Source organism: Eschrichtius robustus, chromosome 16 (genome assembly GCF_028021215.1).
Source record: "Eschrichtius robustus isolate mEscRob2 chromosome 16, mEscRob2.pri, whole genome shotgun sequence".
In the NCBI taxonomy this organism is placed as follows: Eukaryota; Metazoa; Chordata; class Mammalia; order Artiodactyla; family Eschrichtiidae; genus Eschrichtius; species Eschrichtius robustus.
Window position 1 is genome coordinate 44,703,211 of NC_090839.1, and position 12,237 is coordinate 44,715,447.

The 12,237-nt window shown below is 39.9% G+C and overlaps 1 protein-coding gene and 1 non-coding gene across 3 annotated transcripts in view; both read right to left on the reverse strand.

Moving 5' to 3' along the window:
- Positions 1-12,237, reverse strand: part of KIF16B (kinesin family member 16B) — a 289,874-nt gene that overhangs the window by 44,176 nt on the left and 233,461 nt on the right. The gene's annotated exons all lie outside the window — the stretch shown is intronic.
- Positions 2,232-2,338, reverse strand: LOC137750810 (U6 spliceosomal RNA). The gene has a single exon (XR_011070594.1). It is a non-coding gene; the product is annotated as a U6 spliceosomal RNA (small nuclear RNA).

A 12,237-nucleotide genomic window follows, 5' to 3' on the forward strand; every position in this document is an offset into this window, starting at 1 on the left:
TCGATTTCATCTCGTACAAATGTGTTCCCCCACCAAATGCAGTGATGCTGAAAGCTTGGCAAGCGTGCTTTCACAGTTGGTTGTTTTGTCATTTTCTTGTGTGGCTGATGAGGTGAGATGGTTTCTGTTGGGGGAAATTTACAGTCATACTTGCATGCTCGCTCAGAACTGGTGCACTGAAAGGGCCTCTGGCAGCTGAACTAGGTGGGAAGCAAGCATTTAAATTTCCTCGTAGTCAATGGTAGTATGTACTCCATCCTGGGATGGAGGCTAGTAACTTGTGCTACGACGATCCACCCTGTGAAATAACTGTGTATAAATTATCTATAATACAGATTTTAGGAAGAAAAGGGCAACCTTAAATGGCACTGAGGCACATAATCATAGGACTATAATATTCAACAATTTAACTTCAGAGATAAAGAAACACAGGGTCAGAGGTCAGTGACTCAGAATGGTTCCAAGTCATGGGGTGGCTGAGTCAAGACGAGGAACCAGGACTGACTCTAGGTTTTCATAACAAGGCTGTGAAGTGCGTCCGCAGAGTATGCAAGACCCTTCTGAAGTCCTTGAGAACCTAGGACCCAAATAAAAGACAGCAACCCCTCCCAGTGTGTATTAACCAGAAAAATGACGGACAGCTGCTAGCGGTAGTCAACAGGCCCACCAAGAGCTGTCAACAAACCTCACGGAGGACCTGCACCAACTAGGGAACAGGAAAGTGACAGGGGTCAGTGACCACCGTGGGGATAACAGGACCGGGATGGTCTGGAGGCAGGGTCCCGGGAAGTCTGTCCTGGGATTATTAGCTCCTGTCAACTGACTCCTCACAAAATAAAACATAACAAGGATGGAGGTGAAGTGTTGGAGGGAGGGAGGGAGAGAAGGAACGGGAGCAGAAGTTCCCACGTGATTCATGATAAATGCACGCAACGGGGTCCATGTCCTTTTGATGGGGCTGGGACGTGAACAAACTGAAGTAGAAAGGTAAGGGCATGAGGCAAGGTATCCAAAAAAAGTATTGCCTCCATTAAAATAATTATATTTACATCAGAAACAGCTTTCCAACCTCTTCCCTCTGACAGAATGGAAACTACCTCCATTTCCCCTTTTTAGAGAATCTTGACAGTGCTGTTTAGGCTTCGCTATCTGTAAGCTCTTAGGTTGAATGAGATGAAATTGCCAGTTTTGAAGTTAAAAATGGTTGAATGTCAGCAATTCCATAAGGTTAAACCCCTTATAAAACTTCTGACATATTTTTTTAACATCTTTATTGGAGTACAATTGCTTTACAGTGGTGTGTTAGTTTCTGCTGTATAACAAAGTGAATCAGCTATACATATACATATATCCCCATATCCCCTCCCTCTTGTGTCTCCCTCCCACCCTCCCTATCCCACCCCTCTAGGTGGTCACAAAGCACAGAGCTGATCTCCCTGTGCTATGCAGCTGCTTCCTACTAGCTATCTATTTTACATTTGGTAGCGTATATATGTCCATGCCACTCTCTCACTTCGTCCCAGCTTACCCTTCCCCCTCCCATGTCCTCAAGTCCATTCTCTACGTCTGCATCTTTATTCCTGTCTTGCCCCTAGGTTCTTCAGAACCTTTTTTTTTTTTTTTTTAGATTCAATATATATGTGTTAGCATACGGTATTTATTTTTCTCTTTCTGACTTACTTCACTCTGTATGACAGTCTCTAAGTCCATCCACCTCACTACAAATAACTCAATTTCATTTCTTTTTATGGCTGAGTAATATTCCATTGTATATATGTGCCATATCTTCTTTATCCATTCATCTGTCGATGGACACTTAGGTTGCTTCCATGTCCTGGCTATTGTAAATAGAGCTGCAATGAACATTGTGGTACATGACTCTTTTTGAATTATGGTTTTCTCAGGGTATATGCCCAGTAGTGGGATTGCTGGGTCGTATGGTAGTTCTATTTTTAGTTTTTTAAGGGACCTCCATACTGTTCTCCATAGTGGCTGTATCAATTTACATTCCCACCAACAGTGCAAGAGGGTTCCCTTTTCTCCACACCCTCTCCAGCATTTATTGTTTGTAGATTTTTTGATGATGGCCATTCTGACTGGTGTGAGGTGGTACCTCATTGTAGTTTTGATTTGCATTTCTCTAATGATCAGTTGAGCATCCTTTCATGTGTTTGTTGGCAATCTGTATATCTTCTTTGGAGAAATGTCTATTTAGGTCTTCTGCCCATTTTAAAAATATGGAACGCTTCACGAATTTGCGTATCATCCTTGCACAGGGGCCATGCTAATCTTCTCTGTATCGTTCTAATTTTAGTATATGTGCTGCCGAAGCAAGCACAAAACTTCTGACATTTTTAAATGACCACTAGGCCGAAGATACATTCCCAGCTGCTTTTACCTGCCAAGGGTAAATATTCTCAGTTGAGGGATTGTTGATTGGCTACATCTAAACCAATATTCTTTCAAAAGAATATTTTTCTTCAAGCACTCAAAAATAAAACAGAACTAGAAATATCTCATATTTAAAAAATGCAACACTAAAATAGCCAAGGAGTTGGGGAAACAGTAACAGTACAGGTGGCACGGAAGCCATTTAGGGGCCAACAGTTGTTGACACAGAAGGGATTAGGTTGCCACTCTCAACCACAGCCCGTCTTTTGAAAAGAAAAAAAAAAAAAAAAAGACCATCATAGTCTTTACTTGGATTAGAGAAAAGAGGGCAGGAACTGCTGCTTCATTCTTACTATAAAATCCTTATAATCCTTTGTATATTTACTATTATATAAATCCTTAGAAGGGTTTAGAAATCTGGGGTAGAAGAGAGGCCTGAACTTTTTCTCTCCCCAGGTACAAAGTGACCACCTCATTTATTTTGAAACAGAACAGCAAAAGCAATCCTCTGTGGGTTTCATTTCTGGATTGTGAATTATTTAAACTGTCCACATGTTTTTAAAAATGTACAATTTACCAAGATAGAAAGAGCCACTGGTCAGGACAAATAATGTGCCTGGAGAGCCAAAAAAAGGAAGAGATCTCTTCTATTTTTCAGAAAGCGCTGCTGTCTGAAAAGTAATGTTTCCAACAAATTAAGAATACAAGAGAGGCTCAGAGAGGGGGTGATTGTCCCTGACTTTTCCTCTCATGTCCTACATACACTGACATCTATTGTTTATTTGTTTGTTTGTTTGGCTTATGTTAAACAGCAAATTGAAAATAAAATCAATGATATAATTTGTACATTTACATTTCTTCTCAAGTTCTTTATAGTTAAATTTTTTTCATTTTTATCGCTTCACTTTTGAATCTAGCAGATGGTCGAGATCTGATTTCCATGAGAAATGCTGTCAGGAACAGTAAACGGCATCCGTGGGTGGAGGAGAGATTCCTCTTTGATTTCCTTTGTAACCTCTGACAAAGGAAATACAGTGTCCTACATTTCTAAAAATTAAAGTTCCTGAAGTTCTATATTCCTCACAACTACTCAATTCTAAAGGAACTCAGATAAATATTTCTGTATATAAAATGATCAAGATACTTGGGATTCAGTAATGAGGAAAAAATAATTTTCTTTCTTTTTATAAGATTTCATTTTCTGTCAGAATCAGCTTGCTAGCTTCTACCAGAAGAGTTATGTTGGGATTTTTATCGGGATTGTATTGAATATACAGGTCATTTTGGCAAGAAGTGACATCATAAAGTCTCAAGTTCACCATTCCATGAAAAAGTAAAAAGATTCCATTTTCATAAAGAGCAAAACCCATCATTTCCCCCTTATAACTTTCACGGATAAAGTCTCATGTTAAAAAACTGTGATTGCCACGGAAATAATCTTTCTACAAACCATAACACTTGATGGAACAGCTCTGGTTAAAGACGGTGGAGTAAAGCCTTTATTTGCATCCCTTCACACCTTCAGAAGCGCCAAAAACGACAAGAGATGAAAAGCAGAGTTCCCTGTCAATCCCTGAAACTAACACAACATTGTAAATCAACTATACTCCAATAAAAATTTTTTTAAAAAAAGTAAAGACTCTGACGCCAAAGTAGGAAACCACTGCAGCCCACACACAGGCCAGCAGCCCCAGGGAGCCCAGCCTCCCCGTCCTCCTCTCCAGGCCACAGGCCACAAGCCGTCCACCAGGGTCGGCATCCAAACCCCCAGGTATTGCATGACGCTGATGTTAAAGACTAAACCTGGGGACAAGGAGAAGGTGGGGGGAACCCGCAGCAAAGAGGAGGGCAGTGGGGGCCTGTTGGGGGAGAACCCAGAGCTGCTCAAGGTGCTGGGAAAGAAAACAGGCCAGAGGCAGGCACCTGGCTTTACTGCCACAGACAGTGACCCCACTGCCCCCACGAACACCAGAAAATAAGATGTGCCTCGATGCGCACGGAAAAACTGGTGGAAAAAAATTCAGAAAAATTCCAGGCAAAGGTTTAGGAGTGTGGTAGCTTGCTGCCTCCCCCTCTCCAGGGTCTGTCCCTTCCTTGTCCCCATGATTCACTGGTGTTTTCCCCTAAAATTAGTCCATTTCACTTAAAGATGAGAAATAATTCGAAGGAACTGAAACTGAACTATGAATAAAAAGGGTAGGTGAGGAGATACTGAATAAAAGAGAAGCAAAAGGCAGATAAAGAAGATGCACAAGGACTGACCGAAGACAAGAAGAACTCAGGCAAGAAATTATCCACAGTCTTAAGGAACCACAAACACCCATAAAAAAGAACCAAAAGCAGGAAGCGATACACAGGTTGAAAGAAGAGACTACAGTGGGGGGAAAAGGGCAGAAAAGTGAGCCAGCTCATGGAGAAATGGCTGATTCCAGGACTGGGATGGGGACCACGTAAGATGAGCCCGAAGCATCTTGTAGTGCCAGAGATCAAGGAAGTGCTCAAAACCAAAAGCACGTTGGGGCTTCCCTGGTGGCGCAGTGGTTAAGAATCCGCCTGCCAACACAGGGGACACAGGTTCGAGCCCTGGTCCGGGAAGATCCCACGTGCCGCGGAGCAACTAAGCCTGTGCACCACAACTACTGAGTCTGCGCTTTAGAGCCCACGAGCCACAACTACTGAAGCCCGTGCACCTACAGTCTGTGCTCCGCAACAAGAGAAGCCAACGCAATGAGAAGCCCACTCACTGCAACAAAGAGTAGCCCCCCGCTCCCTGCAACTAGAGGAAGCCCGCGCACAGCAACGAAGACCCAACGCAGCCAAAAATAAATAAATAAAATAAATAAAAAAATTTTAAAAAATTAAAAAAAAAAAGAGATGGAAGATGTATTTAAAACCAAAAGCACAATGATGGGAGTGTGTCACAGGGACACAGGTGCCGACACAAAGAGCTGCTGCATATGGCCTAAGTTGGAAAAACGTGAAAAACAAAATTTTTAAAAATGTATTGGCTTAAAACCCAAAATATGATGAAATAAACAAGCAAATAAATAAATGGGGAAGAAGAAACAAGCCATCCATTCAGAAGAATTCCAAGTAACTAATGTAGACACTTCACCCTCCAGGAAGTTGGGGGCATCTCTCTCCACCCCTAAAACGTGGGCTCTGCAGAATGTGTGCTGTGTGCAGTGCCTTCTTTCCCAAGAGAACAGTATAGAAAGGGGGAACCAAGGAACCTCACAGGGGAGAAACCTCAGCCAGGAGATCAAGGTCGTTCTCAACAGTGATAAGTCACACTGATGGTGTGTGTGTGTCCTTCATATGATGTGATGATAATGACACTTTACCTCCGTGGTTTTTCTCCCCAAAACCCAAATGTCTAATCATGAGAAAAACAGGCATATCCCAACTGGGAACATTCTCTAAAATACCTGACCATCATTCCTCACAATATCAAGGTCATTAAATATAAGGAAAGTCTGAGAAACTGTCACAGCCCAAGGGAGCCTAAGGAAACATGACTGAATGTAATGTGGTATCCTGGATGGGATACTGGAACAGAAAAAGGACATTAGGTAAAAATTAAGGAAGTCTCAAAAGTACAGACTTTATTTAATAATAATAATAATATTGTATCAGTGTTGGTTCACTAGTGGTGACAAATGCCCTATACTCATGTGAACTGTTAACAGGGAAAGTGGGTATGGGGTATATGAAAACTCTGTATTACAGTCACATTTTTTTTCTGTAAAACTAAAACTATTCAAATAGGATTTCTGGTTTCTGATCTGATACGTAAGGAGCTTAGAAGTTGTGATGTCTGTCCTCACAAGAAAAAAAAACTGAAAAAACTGAAAATCAAGAGCTCTTCCCGGATCCATCAGCGAATTAAGGTCACAGGGCAAACTACTGTCCCCCATCCGGAGAGACAGACAGGCAGAAACAGAGAAGCACAGCTTAGCTGGTGCAGAAGCTCACAACTGGAGCCAGTTTTGGTAGAACACTTTAAACTGCAATTGATGAATTGCCGGAGGCTCAGTGTAGCCTAGTATGAGCGTTAAAAAAAAACTCCAAAGGAGCTGTGATTTCCATAACTTTTGTGACGTTTACCTCCAGAAGTCCCACCAGATTCTCACTGTGAAGAAAAATCCCTTTGGTTCTGCAGAAGGTGTTGGGGGCGGGGATGGTGGGGTGGTAAACTTCTGAAATACACCCAGAGTGCTCTGCCCTCAAGGGAAACTGTTTTCCCAAAATCTAACCACTTTGGGTTTTACCAAAGCCCAACCGTTCGGGGGGGAGTAGAATGCCCCCTGCAGGTTTCACTAAGAGACTGAGACCTAATCACAGGCCTACAGACCCTCCAACACACACATCCCACCACCGCGCCAACAGGGCTCCTGCAAGACAACAGGGGATTGCAGCTAAAGGAAGCGCGAGCCTCAGGCTCTATTTAAGCAGCTTCTGGGAAAACCCAAAGACAATAGCGGAAACACAAAGAAGGGCACTTGAGGACACTTTGGCCTCTGACACCACAGCCAGGGCAATTGTAGCCTATATGGTAGCCAGATAAATATAAAACTGCACGCTAAAGGCCTATCTACCTCAGCTCCACTCACATGACACACCATGTCCAGCTTTCAACAAAAATTACAATGCATGCTAAAAGGCAAAATACAGTCTGAGACTATTCTAAAATGAAAAAAGCTGATTGAAAAAAGAAAATCCAGTGCCTCCACACCCTGCACCCCTGCCCCCTCCTTCCCCACTGTCTACCTGCTCGAAGGAAAAAAAAAAAAAAAAGAGCAAGAAGAACTCAAGAAAGAGACGAGAGAAACTAAAACAGTAGTAGAAAGTCCCAGTAGAAGAAACAAAAGTAGCATGAAGACAATAAAAACACAGGTTAGCCTGTGGCATATAGAGCAGAGAAAATAACAAGGCAAAATGAAAAATGCTAAGGGAAAGAAAACGTGACCCAAGAGGTTTACAAGTAACACAGAAATGTCTTTAAAGTGTGCAGTCCACAGGCAGACGTTCTCAAGCACATAAGAACTCAGGTAAAACACATCAAGGTGAACCTTTCAAAAACATACTGGATGACCAAAAATATCCAACCAAGAGACAGCACAATACAAGGATCTCAGGAATGAAGAAACCACTGTAAATACCACCTCTAGTTAAACCCACAACTAAGACAGAATTATGCATAACTTATGTATAAAACAATGTGATATATCTTGACTTTATAAAATATAATTTTTAAAATTGGGTAGGTGGGAGTAAATAAAATGTGATAATCTTATCTTTGTTATATGAGTCCATTGATCATTTTTTTAATTTAATTTTATTTTTTTATACAGGTTCTTGTTAGTTATCTATTTTATACATATTAGTGTATATACGTCAATCTAGTGTATATATGTCAATCCCAATCTCCAGATTCATCCCACCACCACCCCACCCCCGACTTTAACCGTTTGGTTAATACGTTTGTTCTCTACATCCATGTTTCTATTTCTGCCTTGCAAACCAGTTCATCTGCACCATTTTTCTAGATTCCACATATGTGTGTTAATATACGATATTTGTTTTTCTCTTTCTGACTTACTTCACTCTCTATGAGTCTCTAGGTCCATCCATGTCTCTACAAATGACCCAATTTGGTTCCTCTTTATGGCTGAGTAATATTACATTGTATATATGTACCACATCTTCTTTAATCATTCGTCTGTCGATGGGCATTTAGGTTGCATCCATGACCTGGCTATTGTAAATAGTGCTGCACTGAACATTGGGGTGCATGTGTCTTTTTGAATTATGGCTTTCTCTGGGTATATGTCCAGTAGTGGGGCTGCTGGGGCATAAGGTAATTCTATTCTTAGTTTTCTAAGGAACCTGCATACTGTTCCCCATAGTGGCTGTATCAATTTACATTCCCACCAACAGTGCAAGAAGGTACCCTTTTCTCCACACCCTCTCCAGCATTTGTTGTTTGTGGATTTTCTGATGATGCCCATTCTAACTGGAGTGAGGTGATACCTTATTGTAGTTTTGATTTGCTTTTCTCTAATGATTAGTGATGCTGAGCAGCTTTTCATATGCTTCTTGGCCATCTGTATGTATTCTTTGGAGAAATGTCTATTTAAGTCTTCTACCCATTTTTGGATTGAGGCGTTCATTTTTTTAATATTGAGCTTCATGAGCTGTTTATATATTTTGGAGATTAATCCTTTGTCCGTTGATTTGTTTGCAAATATTTTCTCCCATTCTGAGGGTTGTCTTTTCGTCTTGTTTATAGATTCCTTTGCTGCACAAAAGCTTTTAAGTTTCATTAAGTCCCAGCTGTTTGTTTTGTTTTGTTTTTATTTCCAACACTCTAGGAAGTGAGTCAAAAAAGATCCTGCTGTGACTTACGTCAAAGAGTGTTCTTCCTATGTTTTCCTCTAAGAGTTTCATGGTGTCCGATCTTACATTTAGATCTTTAACACATTTTGCATTTATTTTTGTGTACGGTGTTAGGGAGTGTTCTAATTTCATTCTTTTACATGTAGCTCTCCAGTTTTCCCAGCACCATTTATTGAAAAGACTGTCTTTTCTCCATTGTATATCCTTGCCTCCTTTGTCACAGATTAGTTGACCACAGGTGTGTGGGTTTATCTCTGGGCTTTCTCTCCTGTTCCACTGACGTATATTTCTGTTTTTGTGCCAGTACCACACTGTCTTGATTACTGTAGCTTTGCAGTTTAGTCTGAAGTTAGGGAGTCTGATTCCTCCAGCTCCGTTTATTTCCCTCAATGTTGCTTTGGCTATTCGGGGTCTTTCTTTTGGGTCTCCATACATATTTTAAAATTTTTTGTTCTAGTTCTGTAAAAAATGCCATTGGTAATCTGATAGGGATTGCATTGAATCTGTAGATTACTTTTGAGTAGTACACTTATTTTCACAATATTGATTCTTTCAATTCAAGAACATGGTATATCTCTCCATCTGTTTGTGTCATCTGTGATTTCTTTCATCAGTGTCTTATAGTTTTCTGAGTACAGGTCTTTTACCTCCTTAGGTAGGTTTATTCCTAGGTATTTTATTCTTTGTGTTGCAGTGGTGAATGGGACTGTTTCCTTAATTTCTGTCTCTGAGCTTTCATTGTTAGTGTACAGGGATGCAAGAGATTTCTGTGCATTAATTTTGTATCCTGCAACTTTACCAAATTCATTGATTAGCTCTAGTAGTTTTCTGGAGGCATCTTTAGGATTCTCTATGTATAGTATCATGTCAACTGCAAACAGTGACAGTTTTACTTCTTCCTTTCCAATTTGTATTCCTTTTATTTCTTTTTCTTCTCTAATTGCCATGGCTAGGACTTCCAAAACTATGTTGAATAAGAGTGGCGAGAGTGGACATCTTTGTCTTCTTCCTGATCTTAGAGGAAATGCTTTCAGTTTTTCACCATTGAGAATGATGTTTGCTGTGGGTTTGTCATATATGGCCTTTATTGTGTTGAGGTAGGTTCCCTCTGTGCCCACTTTCTGGAGAGTTTTTATCATAAATGGGTGTTGAATTTTGTCAAAAGCTTTTTCTGCGTCTATTAAAATGATCATATGGTTTTTATTCTTCAATTTGTTAGTATGGTGTATCACACTGATTGATTTGAGCATATTGAAGAATCCTTGCATCTCTGGGATAAATCCCACTTGATCATGGTGTACGATCCATTTAATGTATTGCCGGATTCTGTTTGCTAGTATTTTGTTGAGGATTTTTGCATCTATATTCATCAGTGATATTGGTCTGTAATTCCTTTTTTTGTAGTATCTTTCTCTGGTTTTGTTATCAGGGTGATGGTGGCCTCATAGAATGAGTTTGGGAGTGTCCCTTCCTCTGCAATATTTTGGAAGAGTTTGAGAAGGATGGGTGTTAGCTCTTCTCTAAATGTTTGATAGAATGCACCTGTGAAGCCATCTGGTTCTGGACTTTTGTTTGTTGGAAGATTTTTAATCACAGTTTCAATTTCATTACTTGTGATTGGTCTGTTCATATTTTCTATTTCTTCCTGGTTCAGTCTTGGCAGGTTATACCTTTCTAAGAATTTGTCCATTTCTTCCAGGTTGTCCATTTTATTGGCAGAGAGCTGCTTGTAGAAGTCTCTTAGGATGCTTTGTATTTCTGCAGTGTCTGTCGTAACTTTTTCTTTTTCATTTCTAATTTTGTTGATTTGAGTCCTCTCCCTCTTTTTCTTGATGACTCTGGCTAAAGGTTTATCATATTTGTTGATCTTCTCAAAGAACCAGCTTTTAGTTTTATTGATCTTTGCTACTGTTTTCTTTCTTTCTATTTCATTTATTTCTGTTCTGATCTTTATGATTTCTTTCCTTCTACTACCTTTGGGTTTGTTTGTTCTTCTTTCTCTATTTCCTCTAGGTGCAAGGTTAGATTGTTTATTTGAGATTTTTCTTTCTTGAGGTAGGATTATCTTGCTATAAACTTCCTTCTTAGAACTGCTTTTGCTGCATTCCATAGGTTTTGGATCATCGTGCTTTGTTGTCATTTGTCTCTAGGTATTTCCTGATTTCCTCTTTGATTTCTTTGGTGATCTCTTGGTTATTTAGTAACGTATTGTTTAGCCTCCACGTGTTTGTGTTTTTTACGTTTTTTTCCCCCTGTAATTGATTTCTAATCTCATAGTGTTGTGGTCAGAAAAGATGCTTGATATGATTTCAATTTTGTTAAATTTACCTAGGCTTGATTTGTGACCCAAGCTGTGATCTATCCTGGAGAATGTTCCATGTGCATTTGAGAAGAAAGTGTAATCTGCTGTTTTCGGATGAAATGTCCTATAAATATCAATTAAATCTATCTGGTCTACTGTGTCATTTAAAGCTCGTGTTTCCTTATTAATTTTCTGTCTGGATGATCTGTCCATTGGTGTAAGTGAGGTGTTAAAGTCCCCCACTGTTATTGTGTTACTGTTGATTTCCTCTTTTATATTTGTTAGCAGTTGCCTTATGTACTGAGGTGCTCCTATGTTGGGTGCATATATATTTATAATTGTTATATCTTCTTGGACTGATTGATCCCTTGATCATTATGTAGTGTTCTTCCTTGTCTCTTGTAACATTCTTTATTTTAAAGTCTATTTTATCTGATATGAGTATTGCTACTCCAGCTTTCTTTTGATTTCCATTTGCATGGAATATCTTTTTCCATCCCCACACTCTCAGTCTGTATGTTTCCCTAGGTCTGAAGTGGGTCTCCTGTAGACAGCATATAGATGGGTCTTGTTTTTGCATCCATTCAGCAAGCCTGTGTCTTTTGGTTGGAGCATTTAATCCATTCACATTTAAGGTGATTATCAATATGTATGTTCCTATTACCATTTTCTTAATTGTTTTGGGTTTGTTTTTATAGGTCCTTTTCTTCTCTTGTGTTTCCCACTTAGAGAAGTTCCTTTAGCATTTGTTGTAGAGCTCGTCTGGTGGTGCTGAATTCTCTTAGCTTTTGCTTGTCTGTAAAGCTTTTGATTTCTCCATCAAATCTGAATGAGATCCATGCTGGGTAGTGTAATCTTGGCTGTAGGTTCTTCCCTTTCATCACTTTAAATATATCATGCCACTCCCTTCTGGCTTGTAGCATTTCTGCTGAGAAATCAGCTGTTAAACTTATGGGAGTTCCCTTGTATGTTATTTGTTGTTTTTCCCTTGTTGCTTTCAATAATTTTTCTTTGTCTTTAATTTTTGTTAGTTTGATTACTATGTGTCTCAGTGTGTTTCTCCTTGGGTTTATCCTGCCTGGGAAGCTCTGCACGTCCTGGACTTGGGTGGCTATTTCCTTTCCCATGTTAGGGAAGTTTTCGAC